Here is a 26,410-nt window from a genome sequence, read left to right as displayed (position 1 = left end):
TGGTGTAACAGAGGAGGGAGATGTGTGTAAGACAGTTAAGCCGTTAGCAATTAACATGTTTTCCATTGGAAGCTACTGAGATAACATGTTGGACTGCGAAGGGGAGGGTAAGAAAGCAAGAAGACATAGAAAGGGTCAGAGTGTACATTTTACAAAAAAAAGGTCACAGTCAATAGCCATGGTTACTAATGGTCATGTGTGCTGTTGGGTAAGTTTGCACGATAAAATCAATATATATCTCTGGGTTTGTTTTATACCTAATTGAAGTATAAAATAAACAACCTCACACACAAACATGCATGCAATCCTTGCTTTCAAGAGGAAGTGACTTTCTGAGTTCCGAGTCCCTCTGAAAAGTTCACACTGATTGCGTTTGGTGATTTGTGTTTAGCCTAGGACTTATTCCTTTGTGTAACAAAACACTGTTTCATTTAGATTTAGCTCATCAGCAAATGCAATACACCATAGATTTATCATTGTGCCTATCTACATTGGCTCTGAAGTTCTCCTTAATTTAATACCATGAAGTATTCCATTTACCCTTAAAGAGTGAAGGACAAATGCTGATGGCAATTTGAGTTTTTTTCCCCCTTGCAAATGGCATTCATTTGTGTGTATGTGTGTTTTTTTTCTTTTTTCTATAGAGAACCTCTGTGTTCTCAAATTACTGAATTACTGAAGCATGCAGTGTTTAGTCACGTCCATGCATTGGACCAGATTTGAACCTGCATTTCCTCCATCCATTTGGGAGAGCAAATGTACAAAGGTTACCCAAATGGGAAACATCACAGAAATGTAGCCAAAAATGTTTTGAAAATTAAAAAAAAAAGTCTAATCAGCTTTATATAGCCAACCCAGTCTCATATCAAAATATGTAATAGCTACGTTGGCCCACAGAGCAAAACGTATTTTCTGTCTGTGAAAACAAACAAAATGGCTGACATTCCTTTTATTCTCATTGAAAAATGCAATTACCCTTCCTGGCAGCAGGTCCTCTGGTCCGCCCACTGGACTTATGTGGTCTGTCCAAAATCCAAAGAAGAAGAAATACGTCATCCCTGGGGTACTCTAAAATCTGTTTTTTATTGAAAGAACATCATCAGACAGTTCTATAAAATAATACAAATAACATAACAGCTCAGATAACTACACAATGCAAAGACAATGGTTCAATGCGATAGAAAACGTTGCATTCCAATAATTTCTTTCATAATAACTAACAAACTAAACATCATATACATTCACTGAATGAAGAATAAAAATAAAATACACATTTCTTGCTAGAAGAGTTATCAAAACACATTTTAATGCCGAAACTATCTTAAAATGCATTTTCCACTGAGAATAAAAGTAATGGCAACCCTTTTGTTTGTTTTAGCAGACAGAAACTTGACAGTCACATGACCTGGACACAGGCCAACAGAAAAGAATAGGCAAAATATAGGCATCTCACAATCTTAGAGCTGATATTGTGAAACTAGTACGTAGCTGTTACACATTTTGATGTGAGACTGGGTTGACATAGCAGCCCTTTGGGGGGAAAATGCCGCAGTGACTGCTAGAGTATAGTTTTCCTCTTCAGAAAATGTCTCAGTGCTCCTGCATTACCGAATCACTGAAGTGTACCTGATTTAGTCAGATCCATGGAGCTTTACTGATCCACATCATACTAATGCAACATTGATACAAGGAAGCATGTTGGAAAAAAATAAGCACAATGGTATGTATACTTAATGCTGTGGGGGTTTTCATCTAAAGATATTCACATCATGTTCAAAGAAATGCACTATACAGTCCATTCTCCTTTTTCTCTTTAGAGACATGTGTAATGCAGCTGGATATTGGGGCACATTGGGTACCAAAAGGATAAACCTTTGACCCCCTAGCTGCTTAACTAGAGCTGCTTTGCACAGGAGGGGGCTGTGACATTACTGAATATGAATGGTTTACACTAACTACTCAATAGCATTTGCAAGCAGAAAACCCCTTCTCTACATAGGCAATGTCATTTGAAATTGATAATCAACTTAAAAGATCAGAGGGGCTGGCAGACTGCTATATCTTCACAAATAGTATTGGCACTCACATTTAAGCTGTATGTCATTCCCCCCTGTTATGATGCCTCTACAGCAGTCTCACCAGGATACATTTATTACACTTATTTTGTTTCTAAAATTTCCTCCACAATCAATAGTTGGAATAGTTGACTCAAAATTTTCTCCACTAAATCTCTTTCTACATTTGCCTACACTCCTTACAGACATGCTTGTAGATATGGCAGTGTGTATGATATACTTGCTGTTCGCAGGTCTACTTGCACACAACACCATGATATTTTTGGAATAATCCACACCAGGCAAACATGAGTGTCTGCACATAATAATTAATAGTGTGGACAGCACAAAACTGTGGTATGTGATTTTAATATATTCCTCATGTCAGCACATCTTAAATATAGTACATATTTTTCATTGATTTCTACCGATTCCATGATATGTGGCTTTTTGTGTGCACCACTCATGTGCGCACATTTTCAATTGTGTAATAGATACATGATGTAAATGTATGATAAAAGGTTAACTCTAAATATAGCTCTCACACTCTCTCTCTGTTTCATACCGACATTCTCTCACTAGGTCTGTATGTTTGTGTGTGTGTGTGTGTGTGTGTGTGTGTGTGTGTGTGTGTGTGTGTGTGTGTGTGTGTGTGGCCCTGCATATGAACATATTGCTCCAGTAACCCAGCAGGCCCACTCCCATTGCAGCACATCATCATGCCTAACGCACACACACCTCTCCTCCACTGTGGTTGTCTCAGTGAGGATACCCACATGTAAGGATACACACATGGCTTAGATTCCATTTAGTAGACACCATCTGTCTACTTGTGAGTCTTTGTGCGTGTTGATGGTATTTAAAGAAAAAGTGGCATCCGGTATGTTCAAGATAATGTAATGATTTCCTGTTTTTAGCTGTGAAATAATGAGACACAATTAGGAATGGGAAGTCATTTGACGTTGAATTCATGCAGTATTCAGTAAGGGGGACAAGATGATGGTGGCGTAGACTGTCATGACATCACTCATATGTTTCTGAAGGGATGATTTTCAGTGGTAAAGGTCTTTTTCCAGTTACTGGGACTAGAAATTAACATTTGTGAAACAGGATGGAGCTTCAGTATAGCTGAGGTGATAATAGCATGTACCTCTTTCTGAATGATGTTTAGATATTTTTCCCCTCTTTTTTCCGAACTTTGGACTGGCCAATTCTCTGTGTATTACAATCATAATCACTACTAGCGCCACAACACTTTTTTTTCAGTTTTTCACAGATCTTCTCCAGGAAGGCATACAAAGGTTCACAGTATATGACTTAAGGGAAGTTGTATGTTGTTTCTGAAATTTTGTATCACATCAGTATGAAATAAATTGCAAGAATATGTGACTACATTTGAAAAATGCATGATATTTAAAATTAAAAAATAAATAATAAATAAATAATAAATCAATATAGAACATTTTTCAGGATTCAGCAATATTTTGCATGCACTATATTTGATAATGAACATTCTTGAGTATCATATTACATGTCTTCAAAGAGCTGAGGGTCAATGAATTTAGCGAGCTCAACGGGAAATTTCACATTCTCAAATGACAACTCTGTATTTCTCTAGTTAAAATTTTCCTATTTAACAGCTCCTGTACTGCTACAGTTGGAGTCATTTGAGTTTCTCAAGATGCTTTGCACAACGTTGCATCATGTCTCAACTTGCCTCTGGAGAACTCTACAGAGGCCAATTTTAGTGCTGATTTGCTCTACAATCTATCAGTTTTTTTGCATATTTTCATTTAGCTGGAGTTAATGTCTTGTTCTGTTTCTGGAATACGCCCTGGCAATTTAACCCTGTTTCTTGCTAAATTATAAGCTGCATGTTTTCTCATGGTTTTCCTTATCCCTGATTGATACTGTGATTTAATGATTCCACCTATAATGAGTTTAATGAAACCTGTTATATTTGCTGTTCTGAACACCCAGCAGCCAGTTAATCTTCCCTGAGAAAAATACTCTGGCTAAAAAGAGTTGATATTTTGTGTGTATCATCTCCACAGTTTATTACCTAGCCAATTTATTGTTTTCATCAACATCATAATGATAGATAATGGTAATTTAGGGATCAGAAACGGTAACTATTTTGCACCCTCACAAGCCTGAAAAACAAGGAAAATGGACATAGTGAAGACCACAGGGTAGAAGTGATTAGTATTAGAGTTACTGGTTACAAGACATGACCAGAGCTTCATTTGACAGGATGCAATCTTTGAAATAAAATGAGATGACTGTCTTTCACATTAGGTATTATCTTGTGCTTTTATTAGCTTGGAGTTTTTATATCCAGAGAGGGCTGTAGCTGTTTTATTATATACCTTTTTGAGAGCTTCTTGATGATTTATTCTCCCTCTTTTTAACCTAAAATTATAGACTAACACCTGTCATAATACATGCAAGCATCATTTAAATGTGTTTGATATGGTAACATAACGTACATTTAGATTTTTTGTTACTGTTACATTTTGTGGAGACTGATTGTTTACTGATGTTTCCTCAATTCTTCAAGGGCATGTAGTAATAGGGTCAGAAACAAATGGAATAAACTATGAGATGCTGAGTGGAAACCCTTGCCAATGGGCTTCTGCTCAGTTTTATTTGAGTTTATTCCATTTGTATCATAACTGATGTGAACAATTAAGTCATGTGACAATTTAGCCCCTTAAAACTGATGTGATTACTGCCTGAATGAGGCCACTGCAGTCCAGGACCCACTTTTACTTTAAGATGGAGACTTACTAGCTTAGACAGAAATAACAATGTTGAGTATTAGTTTTAGTAAGTGACTTTTTTGCTTTTGTTTGTAAAGCGGTGAAACCATGTTTGCCTAATTAAGGGTAATTAAAATATAAATGGTGGCCTATTTAATCATAATAGTTTTCATTTTGCAATTTATTTTGTATATGTATATTTATTTTTATATATATGTTGGGTTATGGAGATTTACTTTACATATATAGAATACACATACCACTGTGATAAAGTGGGTGAGACCACACCATCCTATTACACTGCAATACATAGACTGATGTATTTCTTTTCATACTTGTCATTTGTTTTTTTTAGCCAGTACAACACTAAGATGCTATTTGTAACATTGCTCTCACATACTATCTGTTTGTGTTTAGCACTGTTTTGTTATATTTACATCTGCATTTCTGGTTTTATCAAGACAGACACATTTTTAAGTTTACTTCTCATTTATTGAGTTTCTTGAGTTATGTATTAGCTTGTTGTGTTACTCACCATAACCACCATACTTTTTAGGAAATAGAAGGAGGAGTCACGTTAGGAAGAGAAACCAGAGTAACTAAACAGGGATCACCTAATCACTTCCTGCTTTTAAGCTCTCGCTGACATCACCAGTGAAGTCATGGGTTTGACCAAGTGTGGGGGGATTTAGTGTATTGAGTTAAATGTTTTGTTTGGTGTTTGTTTTGATCTGTGCTTATTTTGGCTTATGGTAGGGGATATGGAAAGTGTTGTTTACATAGACAATGATACTGCAACTGATACAAGTAACATTGTTGTTGACCTGTTAAAGGCGGGAAAAACTGAAACACCCCTGCGAGAAATATGGTTCTGTCTAGACTGATTGGAGGGCCTATTTAAGGAGAGAGTTGTTGGTTTGGGAGAGTGCAGAAAGGAAAGAGGATGTCTGTGTAGCTGTGCGCGTGTGAACATGCCTAAGTTTGAGGTTTCCCTAGTTAAGCCAATTAAGATAAGTTTGATTTGTTTGTTTGTCTTCATGCGTGGTGGTATCCTTATGTGATGTGGGGCAAGTGAAAATAATAAATAATGATATTTGTTAAAATGTTTGTTTTAATTTGAATTTAACTAACAGGAAAAAATGCCCTGTTTCCATCTACAACCATATTCATGTATAAATAGTAAATATATTTGTAATTTATATGTTCAAAAAAGACAGATTGAGCCTTCAATATCACATATATTGTTATCAATATAATTAGCAATTACTATCATTGTCATCATCAGTAACATTTTTTGTTAAAATTGTAGTTATCATGTGATCATCCCTGCCATCTTTGTCATTCTCTCCATCTTCCACATCAACAGAAAACACTTGCTCTTCCTGCTTGTTGTTGAACTACACGGTGTCCATCCCTCTCTGAGTTTGTTGCATGTGAGCTGAAAGTATTCATAAAACCACTTGAGTTATCAAGTGTTCACAACTGATGGAGGCTTTCAGTTTGCATATTTGAAAGGAGCAAGGTCTTTTTCAGAGCTGAGAGGGTAATGTATTCTATCCTCTAGACTGCTGGTTATTCTCCAGACTCCTTTTCTTTGCCGGAATTTGAGTGCACTTCATTGGCCTTTAGAGTGAGCTGAAAACTTTCCTTTTGCTAATATACTGTCACTAAGCCTGACTACTGCTCTGGTTATTGACTGTGCATATTCTCAACTTTTTTGGCTCTCTCCAACACTTATACCAGTTGCTTTAAAAGTGATTTTGCGTAGGTGTCTGTGTGTTGTTCACAACTTGCTCTCAAAGTAAATTTGTGTAGGTGTGTGTGCCGTCTCTACCCTGATAGATTTATCTTTTACTCTGCCTAGGGTAGCTGCAGTCCTTAATAAGTATTAAAAAGGGCTTACATTTGATTTTTAGAATCTAAAATGTCTTAAAATGTTTTAATTTTAATCATTCAACTTTGAAATCGTGCCTAGACTGGTGAGAAATCACATTGACCCACAGGATTTAATGTTGGACATTTAAATATAAAAACTGTTGTTCTTTGGGCTTTGTCTTCTCATTTTACTGTACAATAGCAGACACCCTTCCAACAGTAGCATTTGGATATTGAATTGCAGTAACAATCAGTGGTAAAAGGAAAATGTAACCCCCACACAAAACTACCTCTTCAACATGGTAACAAATGCAGAAGTGTTGGAAGTTATGTTAAAGGTGGAGTAAAGCAGACTCCATCTCAGAGTCAGCTGTTTTTTTCTGTTTCATTATTGTTGGACCAAGGCTTAATTTTGTCTGATACCACTATGTATCAGTGGTTTTTTGGCCGGCTGATTTCTTGCCAATTTTACTCTTCTTACTTGTAACTGTCCGGTTTATAGTGGCTGTTGTGTTTCCCTAACATGTTTGTTGTGGTTCCCTTCCTTCTTCTTCTTTTTAAGTTTTATGGTGACTGGTAAACTATGAAGTAACTTGCTACCCTCACTCACTGCTATAGAGAGTGTCTTTGTCTTTACCCTCAGAGTCTTTGTTTACACCTGTTTCCTTGGGAAAACAGAAATTATGCTACGTTCACCCAGCACAGCTGGAGGGTGGTTGTGTTACCTGAAAAGAAGACAACCTTTTGAAGTTACTCGACAACTACTTCATTGGCGATGGCGATGTTCTCAACACACTTCATGCACACCGACAACAACAACACTTCCTGTGTCTTCACAATAAAAGCTTCCTCCCAATACCTGATAACATATAGACAGTTATGGCCAACTGAATATAGTGTAAACAGCATGAAGACATTATAAGCATACACATGTATGAATACAAGGTACTGCTATGTATTTAATACCTGAAACTTAACAGGTTTTACCTGACCACTTTAAACAAAAGTAGGCTGTAGTGGCTAAAAACAGGAGTTAGGTTGGGTATTTTTATTGCTATCTTTTGTTTTTTATGAGAAGGAATGTGCTTTTTGTGGGGTCTTTTGTGTCTTTTAAAAGTAGATAAATAGTTTTTCTTTAAGAGCAGATAGTGAAAGTTATCTGTATGAGTGACATGCAGTCGGGTTGTTTGGATGTGATTATTTGTGCAATCTGAGCCTAGATTAAACTTTTATTTCTATAAAGTGTGTGCTTTAGGGTAGTTGAGATGATTGAGCTCCTAATCCTGAATGTTTAAAAACAGTGTATTGTCTTAATCGATTTTTTAAAAATTTGATCATGTATAAATCTGAAATAGCTGAATTAAAAAGTACTGTGTGCTGGTTAAAGCTTAGTCTTGGAGTAGGATTATATTTGTTGACCTTAGTCTTCACTCAGCCTCAGGCTCATTTAGACTCATTCTTGACTTGATCTTGTCTGTGTTCAGTCTTGAGGCCAATATACATGTTTTTAGAAGTGTTTTTGACATCCATCGCTCACCAGATTCACAAAACAGAAATCGAATTGTAATTATTAGATAACAAAATTGAATTTTGTTATGTAAGGTTTTGTTTTTAGACATGAAGCATTGGGTTTCATGTAATGCATAACATTGGAACACAATTCTTTGAATGAAATATTTTGATTATTGCATTTTGATAATTTTAAATGTGCTTTTTCACATTAATAAAATGACAGAATTAAAAAATATCGTTCAGCCCTTATGTGGATTTGTTCCACTGTGGACAGGATCTTACATTTTCTTTGTGGAGGTCTTAAAAAGGCCTCAAAAAGCATCAAATTTGACTTCAAAAAGTGTGCAGATACCCACCGTCCACCTCTGCCTCTTCTGTCCTTGCCCCTTTATCGATACCCTGTCTATTGCTGCAGTTGACAGCTGTGTTTTGCAGCAGGTATAAATTAACTCTGTCTCAGGGTCAGAGTGATGGGAAAGAAATGAATCCTCCCACACCCAAGACTGTCAATACAGCAGCTGATGAAAAACCCTGTATCTCCTAAAATGCAAATGTATAACAGACAAAAAAATTGTATTGTGAAATAATTAATAATGATTTGAAAGGGTTTCATAAATCTGTTGTACCTGAAAACAATAAAATGGAAAACAATGGAAAACTGAATTTTATGTTAGAAAAAGAGGAAATTATAAGGCTTCTTGCTGCTATAACAGGAAGGAATAAGACTGTGCTTGGCACCTACCTTTTGACCTGTATAATACGTACTCTTTCTGCTGTGGCAGCGGTTAACTCTGAAATGACTGTCATACCACCTAACACACCTTACAGTTAAAACTTCTGTCAGCACATTAAAAGAGTGGATGCGCTGGTTCAAAGCATTTTGTGCTTTGAACAGATCTGCCAGCCTCTCTGCCAGTGGTTTTCAGGCTGAAAATTGAGTTTGGTGCTTCTTTCACTCTGAGTCTGTCCTCAGTGTCCTTCAACATTTGTCTCTTTCACTATGCCAGTATGGGAACAGATCATTTAGCCGGCAGGCAGAAATCCTGGACTCTGTGTAAGTGTGTGTGTGTGTGTGTGTGTTCGAACTAATTGCACATACAGTATGCATTATAGTATGTGTTCATCTGTGCATGCAGTATAGCTGTGTACCTGTGCCTGCTTGCCTGTGTGTGTGCGTGTGTGTGTGTCTACTGATAAGTACACTGTAACCTAAGAGATGGTTGTTAGGTAGGGAAGAAATTGCCCTGCTCTGCCAGTAAACACACTCAGCAGGAAAGACATGGATGCTTTTTTTTTTTACACACACACAGATATCTGATTACACCGTGTAGCCAAACCTGTCTTACTGCAGTGAAGCATTCATTCAGTAGAGAGCAGTGTTGTGTGTGTCATCCAGTCTTAAAGTTTGTTTCTGAAGAGAAGCCTTCAAAAAACATGATTCACTCTCAAATGTCAGCTACAGTTTTAATGTCAGCTGCAGTTTTAATGTAAGAGACCAACTTGTGATGACTTTGTGGCTTTTAGATGAAGGTAAAAGCCACCAAGGTGACTTGTAACAATTTTCATGCAAGCTTGAGTGGGAAGTATGTCACAGAAGCAGTATCCCCTTGCCATTTTCTCATTGAAAAAGAGCATCTGTGGAAGAATGGGGAAGAAAAGGGTGGTGTTAAGCTGCCTCAACCTGGCTGAGAAGCGCTGTGGTTGGGGGAGAATTATTAGCTGGCCTGAAGGCTGTTGTGTTCTTTGGCACTGTTGTTGTGTGTGCATCATGTGTGTGTACGTGCAAGTGTGCTTGAGCTTGAGTTTGTGTCTGCCAGTGGTGCCGCAATGTTCCATTTAGTCAACATCACCCAGCCAGCACCCCCACTGTACTGTCACCATCATCATAACTGGCAGCTGGCAGGCTACATGCTACTGCAGCTGCCATGCTTTGGGCCAAAGAGAGAGTGGGAGAGCTCTAAGAGAGAGAATGAGCAAGAGAGATGACATGAAACACGGAAATTCTGCAATGTGTGTGTGTGAGTGAGAGAAAGAACAGGGGTGAGAAAAAGAAAGAAGATGTGGGATTAGAGAGAGTGTAAAGGACAGAGGGCACAAGTAGAGGATGAGGAGATTTGAAGAAAAATTGGTTGTTAGATAAATGAAATGAGAGAGGGAAAGAAAAGGAGAAAAGGAAGAGGGAGTGAAAGAAAAGAGAGCCGAGTTTCAGTGGCAGCCATCCAATACCCTGCACTCTGAGACAACTACCAAACGAGACTTGCCAATTACCGTTTGAAGGTCAATCAGTGAAAGTGGAATCACAGTACAATGCTGTTTGTACACTCTCTGTGGAAGGGATAAATGATCCAGTACAAACACTTTAAAGCTGAGCTCAGACTACAGGAGTTTTAAAATCCTAACCGATTTTGAAATCGGGTTGCATCATGCACAGGAGAAAGGAGGAGGAGGAGAAACTTCACAGATGTTCTTCTCTCTAATCTCAAACATGCACACACTAGAAGATTTGAAAATAATGGCGTCTCACACATTACAGGATATTGTTAATATTATCGTTCCAGAGGGAGCAATGCACCACCTCATGTGATCTCAAGTGATCTCATGGGGAAGCTGATGTAAACAAAATGGAGACTGACATGATGCAACAACTTAATGCTTTACAGTGAGAAAAAATAAAAGCAGAAGACTAAATGAGTCTGGATGAAAAAATGGTTGGGGAGACGCCGTCGACGTGGGTTGTCTATTCTCCAGTGAGAACTGGAGGTGAGATTTTAACTGTCAGTTTTAATATCCGTCAACAGTAGTATGCTAGGTAACGTTAGCCTCAAGGGCCAGAATCATTACCGTTGCTTGGCGACACCATCAGCAGAACTGTCAACACCTTGTAGACTCGTCTCTCTCATTGGCTATTGTGGCCCTACTCAGAAAGTAGTGATGTAATCATCCAGATTTCAAACCCTAATATCAAACATGTTCAAAATTATTGGGGTGGCCCCACTGTGTCTGTGAGCATTTTGGTTTAAGATTGGATCTGTAAACCCCTCACGTTGCCAGATAATCTGGGCCAAACATCGGTACCGACCAAGGTCCCAGACCAGATTTCTCCTTCAATTGTCAGGAGGGGTGAAAGGGGATAAATCGGCCCAAAACTCCTATAGTCTGAGCCCGGCTTAAGACTGCCTTGAAGCTCACAAACGAAAAAAAAAACTTTCTCAGGGAAAAACAACCACAAAGTGAAAACTTTTCCATCAAAGCTGATGAAGAATAAGGGTGTGCTTACAGTATACAGCTCTGTAGAAATGGTGCACCCTCAACTGCAGTTTGTGCTGATGATTTAAAAAAGCTCATTGCAGGACATGCTCTTTGCCTCTGTAATGGCCAGCTGCAGGTGCTGCCTCTGTCAGCAGTTATGATTTAGGCACAGCTTCACACACCTGGTGGAATCTCCCCTAAGTCAATGAATGTGCTCAGTATTGATTTTTTACTATATGATCAAAGTAATAACTGAAACCCACTTTCTACCAGTGCATGGATCATTTTCACTGTGGTTGTTGACTGTCATAAAAAAAATAAATAAATAATTTGAATTAGCTGTCTCAAAATAAAGCAATCCACCTAAAATGAACATTTGAAAGTTCTCTACTGTGCCTGAGTGCATTATATGCCGGGCACATTGATACTTGGCACCCTCCTTGCAGCTGCACAGCACTGATTTTTTTGTAAATGAGGTGTCAAGATCTTGAAAAATCAGGAATAGTGTGAAAACAATGAGATGGAAAAATCTATTCTGTGTTACTGTGATTCTCAGGTTTTATTGATGTTTTACTGAGGCATGATCACTTCTCAAGGTAAATTAGAGTAAAAGAACTTTCGCAGTACTGACAGTTTGTTTTAAGTGATCATGTTCCGCCTGTTCTGTGAAGGGAGCTACAGTATGCCTACAGCAAGTGCAAACAACTGAAAACTGGGTCAAAAGTCTGCAGCCTGCCCAGGTTTCCCCCCATGATGCTCCACCAAGCCCAAACTCAGTGTGTTCATTTGTTATGTGTCGGCCGTCCCCTCCCAGAGTTATACCTGGTCATTTCTGAATGATGCAGAATCCTGTAGAAACAGGAAGAACAATGACATTGTTAGACAGGAAATCTAATGAGGCGTGAAATCAATATGTACAATCCTGCCTCACCCGGGGCATGCTGGGTAATGGAGTGTCAGGAGCGCTTTGGAGCTGTTTTAATCACAGGGACCTTGGAATATCCACTCGTAAACAGGCTGGTTACTGCCAAAATACTGCAACCTCCTGAGATGTGTGCGCGATTGTGTATCTGTGATTACTTTTTACATAATTGAGGTAAACTGTGCGCCCATATGCCCGTACCTGCATGAAACAAAAACAGAGCAGTGTGTTTGTGCATCTCCGCATGAATTTAGTGTGAGTTGGACTGTGAGACCCCCATTATCGGTGTGTGATCGTGGCTCAGCTGTAAGGATCACAGTGACCCCCCCCACCAACGCCTCCCAACCCCCCAATTATTCCTTCTCCCTCACATGGGCTCTGTTTCATTAGCCTTTAACGCTGCGACGGAGCCCAGCGCTGATCCTGCATATGAAGTAAGAGCTCTTCCTGCTAATCACTTAGCCTCCACCCTCCTCCACCACAACGTCCCACTACTATCTGCATGCTAATGCTACCTGAGCCTTAAATCAAGCTCAGGCTTGCATTTGCCTGAATGCTGATGAACTTGTTAGCAATATCTTGAATGCTAATATTGCAATAGCCAAAAGGACTTGTGCAACCTGAATGCTAATAATATATTGAATTGGAATACCGGTAGCACTGTAACTTTAAAGCTAATGGCAACTCTTTGAGATAGCCTTTCTTAACTCTCATTCCTTGAGCAAAAATGATCTGTTGGATAGCTACCAGCATGAGGCATTAAACCAGTTTCCAGTATGATTCTGTAAAACCTAACCTCAGCTGATCTAGTGAACAGTGTAAGATTGACTCTGAATCAGTTTCTCTGCATCGATCAGAAAACATGATTCACTCAGACTTATCACTCTGCCTGTCTATGGCGTGAGGTGCTCTCCAGGGCTCAGCAGGTCTAAAGCGGTACAGCGGTGCACTGTGGTAATGTTGGAGTGAACTAGCACCCCGGGGCTATGAGCGAGTCTTGGAAAACTGCACGGGGATGTGTGAGAAAAGCATCGATTAATTGAACATGTCTGTCAGGGCCCTTTGTTTACAGGCAAAGCTAAGCATTGAGGTCAGACACCAGGGGAGATGTTCCTTTAGAAGTGGAGTAACATTGTTGCTAAGTCCTTCAGCTGCTCCATCATCCTCCCCACATTACCAAAAACCACTGCAGACAGTGCAGATGCTGTTGAGTGGGCGTCTGAAGGCTACCTTTCCCATACAGGCTCTTTTACTTTTCCAGCTTCAATGTTTTCATCAGTTTGTGTGGGTTATAACTTTACCGAAGCCACTCTCTCTGTCTCTCCCACTCACCCTTGTAAAATTGAACTGTGCTAATGATACAATGTTATTTATATCCCTTAAAGAGGTCATATTATGCCCTTTTCCTAGTTTAATATTTTCATTATCATGGTCTGTACACAAACATTAGCATGTTTTTAAGGTCCAAAAGTAACTAGTTACAGCTGTACAAGCCATGGAGCCATACAGCCACTCTGTCTCACTCAGCCTGAAATGAGCTGTCTTGGCTCCTGCCCCCCCTTCCGAAATGTCCTCTCTGTTGTGATTGGCCAGCTGCTTAGAGCATGTTGGAAATGTCACGCGCCTTACCATAACCGGAGTCCAGCTCCCGAGGCAGCCCGAAATGCTAAAAATGCAGCCCTACACATCAGCCCCCTATATTCGACCCAGAGTCTGATCCTGAAACACTGGCAGGACAACCCAATATAGTCAGACCACCCCCACAACCTACACTTGTCTTTTCTAACCACCATCAAACCTACTACTGTTGATATTTAGTTGGCTTCAAATGAGCCTTAACGTTCACACAGTTTCTCTAAAATCAGCAACTGCATCCTAATCAACTGTTAGTGTTGATCTAGTGGTTAACAGCAATAGAAACATAAAGCACAATTACTTTTTTAAATACTTAATCTCCCTCATCTGCAGTTTTGTCACAGACAGTTGGTGTTGATCCTCCGTTCAGAAAAGTTTCAGCAAGTCCTGCCAATCAAGGTTGGTAAAACAGTCCGACAATAAGTGGTTAGCAAAAAAATAAAGATGTTTGCTAACTTTAGCTTGGACCACTCACTCAGCTTTTCTGTCCTCTGAGGCTGGGGGCTGACGTAGGAATTTGTGCTGGTCATTACAGTCAACAACAGAGCATTTTGCATGTTTAGCTCTTCGCTTAGACATATTGTGTTTGCTACCAGTCCAGTCGCTTGTGAAAATAACAATGGTTACCCCCATCTGGAAATCATAGGTGGAGAAACAATGATACACGGGCAGTTGCAATTTCATTGAAGCCCCAAGGGACATCAGAAGGGGCATCAAATCTAAATGGCACAAGTTCAGAGCAAGCCAGCCCACACAGAATTGACCGAGTCTTATTCCACAGTTTGTGTGTTAGAAGGCACATCTGAGACCCAAGCATTGAAAAAGTGAGTTTTTCATAATATTATGAGAACTCACTTTTTCAGTGCTTGTTGTGCCTTTAAACAACTACAGCTCTTCTTTGTTAGCAGACTGGAATCATTTTAACTTAAGTCTGTGTACTACAGTTCAAAGATTGACTTGTTCTTTAAGCTTGGTGCCACTTCATCTGGTCCTGTAGACTGGCTGACATGATTAGAAAACATGAGACGGCCCCGTGTGGTTAAGCTTTATCCCTATTTGAGAGGAAATAGGCCTTTCATTCTCCCTGAGTCCCTATCGATCTGAAAATGAGAAAATGGAAAGATTACTCTGTGATGGAAAGAGCCATTAAAGAGCTGTGGAGGCAAAGAACTCAGAAATTCCCAAGTATTTATCAGTTCACTGGCATTTTTAACCTTATTTATCCAGGGAATGCTTGCTGATTGTGGATGTGCCAATTCAGGGGCTGGATCCTTCAAAGCCTGAATTTCTATAGGCCAATTGCTGGTCTATAGAGTTGGGAAATATAATGTAACTGCATCATATTCACCAGGTATTTGCAGCAAGATTGTTACCAGTAACTGATAAATATATAACTTGAATTAGACCAATTAAAAAGTCACTGTTCTTGTTTACAGCCTAGACATGCTGTTAATCAAACGGCATTCCATAGAAATGTCATGATTCTGTCCCAATCTATGTCCCTCCACCAGTCCACCTGATGCCCTCAGACTTTTTCCCTGTTTGTTGAACTGGACTGAATGGGAATAAGACACATAAGTTCCAGATCATATTTAAGGACCACTTGAGATACTGTTGCTCTTTGCATTGAACCTTTATCCAGACATTTAACTGCCTAGTTTGTAATACACGGGCTATTGGCAGAGCAAACAGAAGTGAAAGCTGAAATACTTTCACCTGGTTAACAATGAGAATGTTTGTTAAATGACCAGATTGTTTTGTGAATGTGTTTCAGGCTGGTTTCAGTGAGCTGCCAGGTTTAGTGCTATCAAGCAATTCACATTCTGGGTGGTAAGGTATCAGTTTTTGGATAATGGGACAGATCTGTGTTCTGACTTTGAGTTAAAATGTCTCTCAGATTATCTTGCAGCCCATTTAGCTCTGTAGCTCAATGTTTTTTTGTTTCCATTTGGCCTGCTGGTATTTCTTGAACCAGCTTATTGAGTTTTCTGGGTTTTTGGTTTTCTGTTTGCTCTGTGTTTTCCCTCCTGTGTTCTTGTGCTTGCTTTTGCCTCCTTTGCTCATCTACATACCTGCTCTGAATCAGCCTCATTAGCCCTGCCCTGCTCCCTGTGTCTTCCTCAGGCAATCAGCTCTTTTCCTGTTCTCTTGTTTCACCTGCACCTCATCCCCTCATCAGTGTAGTTTGTATTTAAGTCCTGGTTTTCAGTTCAGTTTTGTTGGATCCTTTGTTCTCTGTTGATCAGTTCAGCTCGGTTTCATTTTGCCTGCACTTGAGCCAGAATAAAAAAAGTTATTCTTCTGCTTTGCTCTGCCTACAGTCTCCTGCTTTTTTGTAATAACATCAGTCATTCAATAAATCTGTTTCAGGCCTTTAACAAACCCCATTTCCCATAAGCTCTAGACCATCACAAGTAAAACGTTACAGCTTGACAAACAAGGTGAGACCATTGGTGAGTTGAGGGGCTGTGGCTAGTTCAGACATGTCTGTAATAACAGCAGGACAGAGAAGACTGAACAGTGTAGCTTAAGAGTTGGAAAATTTACTCAACAAGAATGTGAGTTTTATGGACATTGGACAAAACCAAGTTATAATGATGTAGTAGTTTTTCTTATGCAAAAATATTTATTATTGTTTGACTTTGTTAAAATAACAAAGTTTTCAACCTATAATAATGAGTGCAGTGGATGCTTGTTGTCCTAGAATGTGGAAAATATACCATAGGAATTTGTTTAATTTATTTTTAAGTTGTATTCACCCTTTGTTGGCCATTTTATGTAACACTGATATATAAACTTTGAGAAATTTTACTTTATTAGTGGACAAGGGATGGTAATGCACTGTTTTGCACAGTTTTGGTCTCTGTGAGAATAAGCCATCTCATTGGAGAATGAGGCACCAGTCAAACCTAGCTTTAAGGCCCTATGAAGGATTCAATTTATGGGCCATGTCCTTCAAAGGATCCAGCCTCTGAATTGGGACACAGTGAGTTACAACTGGGAGCTCTATAGTACAAACAGACCTCCAACTGCCGGACACAGAGCAGCTCCACTGGGGTAGTTTATGGTGCCTTGCTTAAGGGCACTTCTGTGATAATTGTTGAGTGAGCATAGAGTATTTTCTAAAGTCAACTAATGTGCTGGCTTTTAAAGGGAAACTTTGCAGGTTTTTAACCAGCATTGTATCATAACAGTGTGGAAAGTATATGCAAATGAACAATGTTTAACTTCCCTCCATGTTGCCTGCACCCAGAGCTCCCTGCTCATTTACTGGCAAAAGTCTTTGCAGAACTTGGAGATCTGCCTTAGACTACAAACTACGTTTCCTCGTTTTCTGTAGTGGTGCCTTCAAGGACTGTCAAATGTGGGTCTCCCAAAGCACTCCACCTACTATGTTATGCCAGTGATAGGGCAAAGCAGACACTCAAATATCATACTAGTAAATACTTTGAAATATCAGCATATTTGGAAGAAAACTAGTTTCATGATATGAGGCCGAATATCACGCTGTGGAATCAGATAACAGTGTAGAGAAGGAAGCTACCCCCTCTGGAGCTACATTACAGCAGCAGCTGAAAGACAGGCCGGTGAGGATCATCAGAGAGAATGGAGACAGACTTGAGAACTCTGTGCTTCAACACATTTTACAGAGCTTTGGTAAACCTGACTTTGTTTTCTGACAGAAGCATCTGCATTAAGTGACCTGTATATTAACTTTTGTGGCTGCATCCAGCTTGAGAACAATCCGGGGTTTGGCTCCTCATTGTCAAAAATAGGTAAAAGAAACAGTGTTTGGTTGCAGTTTTTCACCCCTTCATCTATCACAACATTCCAAAACAAGCTAAAAAGGAAATGGCAGACTCTGAGGTGTTTTGATTGTCCATCATCAGCTATGGCTTGTGTGTAGCCGTGCAGTTTTGTTTGCAATGATCAACATAACTGACTCTAGCGTGCCGTTTGTTTTATGATCTTTACACAACAGTACAATGCATCCAGACTCGAGGAAAAACGTTTTGTAAATGATAATAAAATGCCTCAGTAAAGAGATATAACGCTGCTCAGTCTTTGCTAAATGGCTTCTCTGCTGGCTGTAAACACAACGTCAGTAGAGTCAGTCAGTCTGATTGGACGGGATGCGCGCAATGCATTCTGGTTGTTGTAGGATTCCCCCTTAAGAGCGGTATGAGGAATCTACAGCCTTTTTCTCAGTTTTCTCTAGTCATAGGGCACCAATTTCAAAAATAATTGCACATTTCTACTACATAGGTGACCTAGTTTTAAGAAATCATCATATTCACAGCAGTGAATTTTCTCTTTAACTGGCTGCATTTACTGTAGAGGACCAACTAGAGGGAATGTATCATCCTGCCTGTGGGTCTACAATCAAATTTTATCTACTGGCCTTTTAGATTCAGTCCTAAAGCCTTACTGTTTAAAGAGGTATTTTGCCCCACAGCCTGTAGGGAAGCTGCTGTCAGTGTACTGTCCAGTAGTAATGCACAACTTGCTGACTGTAGCAGTCTTCTTCTCTTGCATCAAGCCAGATCAGACTAAGTTGATTACTCTTCTGTATTTGGCACATTGTCCAGTGAACATGTTAAATGATAAAATATAGTACAGCGGTCCACACTACAGTGATGTCAAACATAGCACTCTCTATTGATTCTCTATTGAATAAACGTGATTTTGATACACTAACTCCATTTGAATAATTTAATTTAATTATTTTTTTAAAACATATTAAAATTTAAGAGTTAATTTATAAATTCAATCACAGTTTCATCAGCAGCTCTCCAGTCTGATCATTATAGTGGAAAACTGAAAATCTCAACAGGTAATGTGTTAAATATTCAGCACTCATCCTTTCTTTTAATCTTACTTGCTGTATTATACATTAATGTATCATTTTAGGATGAGATTTAAAATGCAGACATTGTCAAAGTTTTCATGGCGATGAGTGGTTTTAGTTGAGGGGAGTTGTATTCAGTGCAGGACTATATCTGTTGTACTGGTAGAGCTGTTTTTTATGAGGCACACACATGCCCATAGTCCTGGCATATTATATAGCATTATGTCCCCAGCATATGATATATGGCCTTGTGCCTACTATATGCAACATTACATTTCCATATGCTGTTCTGCAAAGTTTATTTTTGACTTCAGTTATTTCTATAGTCACATTTGGTGTAATATGTCACTGCACTGCACTGCACATCGCAGCAGGAAGGCTCAGCTAAGAGCTTTGCACAGCACTGTAGCCTTCTCCCTTTGGCATTCTAAATAGATAAATTATGATCACACTCCTCTGCACTTGTCTGGCCGCCAGGGTTGACATATACACTGTAAAGAGACTGGCTAATGAAGAATGGCTCTGTCATTGGAGTTGTCTCGGAAATAAGGCAGATCACTCCATCTCTCCCTTTCTCTCAGTCTCTCCTTTTGTTTTCTCACTCTTTCTTCCTTAATTCCCTTATTGCTCCATTGCACCCCCACCCATCATTCATTCCAGTGTTTCATTCTCTCATTGCATTCTGTCTGTACGGAATAAATGAGGTTTTGCTGTTGCAAATGCATCATACTGTACCCCTCCACATTCCCCAACCCCCCTCTTACCCATAGTGCTTTGCAGCAGTTGGAGATGTGCATCTAACCATCTCTAATGAGCTTGCTTGCGTTCATCACTGTTGTTGTTGTTTACGGTGAAGTAATTTGTGGTTGCCATAGAAATTTTCTCTGCTAAATGTGCCCATCATTACTTTGTGCTTAAATTCATCATTGCCAGTAGCTTGGAGGCGGGAAGGCAAATGAAATTTGATTAATGTGATTTGATATCATTTTTCCATTAACTTCTTGAGGAAAATGGGTGTTGGATATCTCTGTTGTTTCTGTTGGTATGCAATATTTTTAAGTCTTAAACTCTTCTGATGGCAGAAGATATGCAGAGCAATTTCACTTGTTTTCTATTGCAATATTTATAGCAGTTCCACCAAATATCCCTATACATTTAATCAGCTTGGAAGATGAAGTGACTCTGATTCTTCCATTGATTAATAAGATTAAAAGACTTACAAGATGGGCATTTTCCAAAGGTGTATATCCTGAATCCTCTCTACTGTGAGTGATCAGTTGAATTTTGACAAGCCGTGTCATCATGTAGGAATTCCCTTTGAACTCTGTTTCTGGACTGCTTGCTGAATATTTTAGTGGTGTCAAGGGCAGCTCTACCCAGTCTGGCCTAAATGTAAATGTCAGTAGAGATGTTCTAAAAATGTGCCTTTCTGTCTCTCTTATTTCATTTTTTATCTTCTTCCTTTCTCTGGCCACCTCTTGGGTATCTCTGATTCTCTCTCCTTTTCTTCTGACCTCCTCCTCATTTTACCCTCTCCTTGCTATTTCTTCCCGCCTCTCGCTTCTCTTACCCCTATTTGTTTAATCTGCTTCATCCTTTCATTGCTTTCCATCCCCTATTTCTCTCTCCAGTCTGTATTCTTTATCTACTTTTGTAATTCATTGTCCATTTACCCTCTTTATCCTCCCTCTTTCTCTTCTTGTCCATTATTTTCTATTTTCCCCTCCTATTCCCTTCTTTAACTTTTTAAACATCTCTACCTTTCCATCTCTCGTCCCTCCCCTTGTTGCTCTATATCTGTCTAATGTCCCCATGGTAGAACTCTGCTTGAGTGGGCTGCCAACAACTTGTCTGTCATCTGTCAGTTTAGTTGCTTTTTCCCCTTAACCTTATATCTGTTTGTTTGTTTGGTTGGTTGGTTTTTGTTTGCTTTATTTGCTTGATTTCACCCCATGCTGTGGAATGAGTTTCTGAAACTTTTCTATACTTGCTTCCATGACCTATCAGACTCTGCATCCCCAACCATCCTCCAATGCTTCTCTTGTTCTCTTCTTTCCCACACACTTCTTTCTTCTTATTCTCTTTTCATCTGTCTCAGTCTGTTATCTTTTGTGGGCTCCCATTGTTACCATCAGTCTTTTTCTTCTCCTGCTCTCTCTACCTACCGCAGTGCTTCTCTTTACCTTCCCTTATTGCTTTGCACTGCCTCCCTCAGGTGGCCTGGCTTAGACCAACTTTGCCCCATAACCGCCATTGCGATATGGGGTGTAAAGGCTAACACAACCTTCCTGTCAGGGGAGATTTATTCTCTCACCTTTTGGAGCTCTTGATCAGGGTCTGTGTGCATCTATAATCTGCCTCTGAAAGGTGAAGCATTCACCCTGCACCAGCGCCTGCCTTGGCCCTCCCGGATGGATGGCCGGGGACTGGATCTGTCAACGTGGCATTAAACATTTAAAACACAGTCTGCAGATCACTCGAAGCATAGCAATGGAGCCAGCAGTCTTCGGTCTGGAAACCACCAAGGGAAGCAGACAAGGCAAAGAGAGAACAAGAGCGAGAGAGCTAGACTGTCAGGGGACAATGATAAAGAGAGAGAGAGAGAGAGAGAGAGAGAGAGGAAAATCTCTTCCTGTCATTTTCTGGGAGACAGCGAGACATGAGATTCAGTAACTGTTACTGCAGATGAGGCACACAGAGTGGAGAGATTACACTCTTACTCTGCTCTGGGCCGACCCAACCCATCTCAAACCCAAGGTGTGACCATGTATTGTTGTAATGCCTTTGTTTCCATCTCAGTAATCAAAAATAGAACAGAGTGAAATATCTCAGTATCAAAATTCCAAGATACATCTTTCAGGTGCTACTTGTTGCTTTGATATCAGAGGTTTTCCCCTGGCTTTTCATGGAATCTATCTCTCAAAAAGAGTGGGCCATTTAATAATCTTCCTTTGTGAGATGCACGTTTCAGAGATGTGATTTTTTTTTTTTTTTTCCCCAGAAGAGTCCTCCTGTAGGTGGGTTTCAACGAGTGTCCTCCCACAGCTGTGCCATGCATACTACTGCTGCTTGTTAGGATAAGCAGCTCTGAGTATGCTAATTAGCTGTTAGTGTTGCTCACGAATGATCATTTTCAACAAACTGTTAAAACCGAGGCTGTACTATCACGCAGCTGACTTCCAGGTCAAATAGTCCTGGGTAACAGGTGGGCACACATCTCAAGAATCTGGTCACATTTTGGTGGTGTTTTGCAATCATGCAGAATAAAGGAGCTTTTCAGTCAGATGACATACTTTGCTGATGAGCCAGCTGTAATTGGAGGTCTGTCACTGATCCATGAGTGATAATTAACTCCAAGAATTTCCGCTAATATTTGTTCATTGCCAATTACGGCACATTGAGGAAATGGAGCAATCAATGGCATACACATTCTCTGACCGCATGTCTATAAGCACGTGAACACACACACACACACAGGCTGAGGTGGACATGAAAAGTGAAGTGCATGATAGCTGCGTGACCAACTTCACAAAGATACACTTGATCCTAACACGAGTGGAGCTTTTTTTCATTTGGGATGCGAGAACAGCACTGTAACACCTGAGCTCAGTGTCAGCAATCCTTGCATGCTTCTCACCCCTCCTCACCTTACCTCTACTCTCATCTCATTGCATTTCCTCACCTTTGCTCCCACCATTCTGCCTCTGTTCTCCTCTTCTCTCCCTCATCTCCTTCCTTCCCTGTCCCTCTCTATTTAGTTTCTCTCTGTCTCTGTTCTGTCACGCACAAACAGGAATTACATGTTGTTACATGCCATAAATACAGACAGGTTCATAAAGCATTTTTTTTATTACAACCAGATCATTGGGCAGACACAGAGAGTGCTGTAGGAATAATTAGAGGGATGCAGTCTCAGAGACAAAAGCAAAGGCCCTTATGAGAATAGAGGAGAAATATAGGAAGAGACAAGGGAGTTAGGATAGAATAGAATGGAACAGAATAGAATAGGGAATGAGGCCATGAGAAAGTTTAGAGAAGGACACAGAAGAACATGATGTAATAGCTCTGATGTAAGGAAAGGTGGCAGGGCAAGGTGGATGGATGAAGAAGGATAGAATGAGGAACTGAGGAGGAGGAAACAGGAGAAGAATGACAGAGTGTGACTCAGAAACAAAGACAGAGAGATGGGGCCGAGGTGCAGACTGAGTGTTTGCCCCGTGGGCCTGGCTTGCTAAAGGTAAGCCAGCAGACAGCACAATGTGTCACTCCACATTTTCTCAACGAGTTATTTCTAGAGGATAGGAGATTCAACCTTAGTGGCTTAGGCTTTTTTTTTTTTTGCTGCATGTGCTTGTGTGTGTGCGTGCTACTCAGTAGTGCATGGGTGCTTTCAACTTCCCATGATGCCCTGATGAAATACATCTCCCAGAAGGCCTTGTTGACATTTCTTTTTGTCTTTCAATCCTCAGCATTGGATTTGCAGCACAAGATTTTATGCATGTGTGTATCCAGCAGGGAAATGATTATGCTGACATCTGTGTGTGTGTATGTGTGTGTGAGAAAGAAGATAGGTTGCATGCCATCTTCCTCCTTTTTCCTCTAAGTTACACCCTAATGAAGCCTTTGACTTTTATGGCTCATACGCTCTCCTGAGACAGTCTTGTTCCACGCACACACTTTCAGATACTTGCACACATAAATGCACATGTACTCCCATCTCTCCCTGTCTGTTTTCTCTATCTCTCTTTCACTCTCTCTCTCTCTCACACACACACACACACACACATTTCCTCTCCCTGTCTACAAGGCTTAGTCCCATTGTTTACATATGGATAATCCCCAACACAAACTCTAGGAGGAAAACCTTCCAGAGACTGTAGCTCATCTACTGCAGCAAAGCGACATCTGGACTCGAGCATATTTTATCATATAATTGGCCTCACAAAACAGTAGTAGCTTAGCACTGAAGAAACAATATGTTAACAGTCCAAAGGGATTTTCTACTGTTGGTGAGGGAAGACACGAGCAAAGGAAATAGGTTGAGTGGAAGGTTGATAGAAGTGTGAAACAGGAGGAAGAAAATCAAGAAAGGATCAGTGGATGGATGGAAGGAAATAAGGTTGGTCAGAAGGAAAGGTGGCAGGAAGTACTAAAGGAAGGAGCTCAGGACTTAAGATGGATAAAAAGGTGAGAGAAGTGTGACAGAAATAGAAAGCAGTTCCGGAGAGAAGAAACTATCTGAAGACAGGAGATAGAAGAGTGAATGAAGTGTGAAGAAGGCAGGGATGTATTCTGGAGCCAAAGAAAGTGAAGGAAGCCAAGAAGGAGAGATAGAAGGAAAATGGGAACCAAAGAGGAAAGTAAGGAGCTACTGTACTTAAAGACGATTGGTTTTTTTGTTTGTTACATTAAACATTCTACGAGCCAAATCCAGATGGCACATCACAAGGCAAAGCAAAGTTTGAGCTCTTCTTTCAAACAGTGAGAGCAATTAAGCAGCTTCATAAAGGAATAATGACTGACTGACAGAATATGAAACTTTAGTATCTCAGGTAGAATAAATATAAAGACAACTGGTAACTGGCTTTATGACTATGGTGGTGGGCTATGCTGTGCAGCCCATGGCAGCAGGTGGCAGCTTGATATAAATCAAAATTGGTGAGGGGGCCTGACAGAGAGTTACTCAGGCATGACATGCATTTGCATGGTGGTGCATATGGATGCTCTGAAGGATGGGTGGATGGGTTGGTGAATAGATGGGTAACGGAAGTAGAAGGGAGAAACAAGTTAAGAATGTAGGGAATTAGGACAAAAACGAAATACAAGCAAACAGAATCTCGAAGGATTGCTGAAAAAGATGGATGTGAAGGAGTTTGAATGTATTTCATCTGGCTGATGGTTCTGTTGTATTATGTGCAAAGCCATGCACACACACACACACACACACACACACACACACACACACACACACACACACACACACATGCTTACACTAGTATACCTCTCCAGCCATTATTGTCTTCTCTCATGTCCTCCCCCATTATTGAGAAAATGCTAAAAGCTAAAGTGCTCTCTATTCAGCCCTAAATTAAATAACAGGATCCTAAAAGGCTGCGCTTTACACCTCACATCACCTAACATGAAATCACGAGCATAGTGGGAAATGAGAGAGAGGGTGGGGGTAATCACATGAGCCAACACCTTAATCACTTTTTGCTCTTCAAAAGGATTCTTATGTCTATCGTCTAGGCACTGTGGTTTTGACCCTTGACCCCTATACCATTGGATCCTTTTAATCTAGAAATGTGACCAAGAAATATAACTGTATCACATTGTTTTGGTAACTATATGTCCTATATGTAAGAATTGTGAAGCAATTTACATGTATTAATTGTTTTGCTTTTTTTGAGTGAACAGTGCTATCCAACTAGAAAGACCTTGCAGATATTAGCTCTCCAGCTAATGAGACAGCTAGCTACCTCTGTCAAATACCACACATTTCACAACAAAACACCCCCGCAATGACAAGTCGCCCACTCCCGAGCACACACACACAGCTAAAACAACATTATTTCTTCAACAATGCAGCAGAAAACAAGCCCCAGAGTGATAGCAGAACATCGCTTACCCCTTTTTGTTTTTTTCTGTTGGTTGTCCAAAAGTGTTAATAAGCAGACATTTCACAACAAAACTGCAGCGCATTTCTCCCCGGCCACAGCTTGCTGAGCCTACCGGTGTTTAGTAAACTCAGTTGCTAAAAAAAAAAAAGGTTACGGGGTGGGTCAGGTTAAGGTGGTTGATTAACGCGTATTTTTGCAGGTTGGGCAGTGCGGATTGGCTCTCAGCAACCACAGCACAGCAGGAGCCTCTGTGTGTGTATTTGTGGTTAAGTGTGCACACGAACAGAACAGCAAGGGGGGGGGGGGCGGGCTGACTGACTGGAAGTGAGAATTACTTTCTGAGACATGGTGCAAAACACAATATTAGAGATCTTTTATCTTATTAGGAAAAAGAAATCACCTGCAACAGTCTCATGCCACTGCTCGCTCTGCAAGTGAGCACGAGCATCAGGATGCTGACTGCAGCTCACTTAACAGCCACCAAGTCACTAAGGAGAAGGAATATCTGATTCTTACATATAGAACCTTTAAAGAGCACAGAAACAGATCAAGGCCTGAAACTGAATGTATATAATTTAATGAAAGTGAGAGGCACCTTCTTTGAATATACTCATTTTGATGCAAGTCCCAATAATGCTCCCAGTAAAAGCTCTACTTTCATTCAGGGGCAAACTCTGCAGAGGTATACTGTAAATACATGTGCAGTACAATTTTGTAGTGTTTGATCATTTTTGTTTCTTCGTGCTGAGGTGGGTCTAGTGGCACAGCATCATAGGGAGCTGTCCATTTTTGTGGTCTAACAACTTTAACAGAACATTGCTTCTCATGGTGTATTTGCAGCTCTGCCATTATTGTGTGCATCAAAATGCACCCAAACAAGTCTTAGTGAATACAACTTTTTTTAATCACATTAGTAAACAAAAACACGGGTA

The 26,410-nt window shown here is 40.1% G+C and overlaps 1 protein-coding gene across 4 annotated transcripts in view; it reads left to right on the top strand.

Moving 5' to 3' along the window:
* The window catches only part of ctnnd2a (catenin (cadherin-associated protein), delta 2a), a 278,500-nt gene that overhangs the window by 45,194 nt on the left and 206,896 nt on the right, over positions 1-26,410 (top strand). The window lies entirely within an intron of this gene.

The sequence above is a fragment of the Thunnus thynnus genome, chromosome 21, assembly GCF_963924715.1.
Source record: "Thunnus thynnus chromosome 21, fThuThy2.1, whole genome shotgun sequence".
Taxonomy (NCBI): Eukaryota; Metazoa; Chordata; class Actinopteri; order Scombriformes; family Scombridae; genus Thunnus; species Thunnus thynnus.
This window is presented reverse-complemented; position numbering and strand designations above follow the sequence as displayed.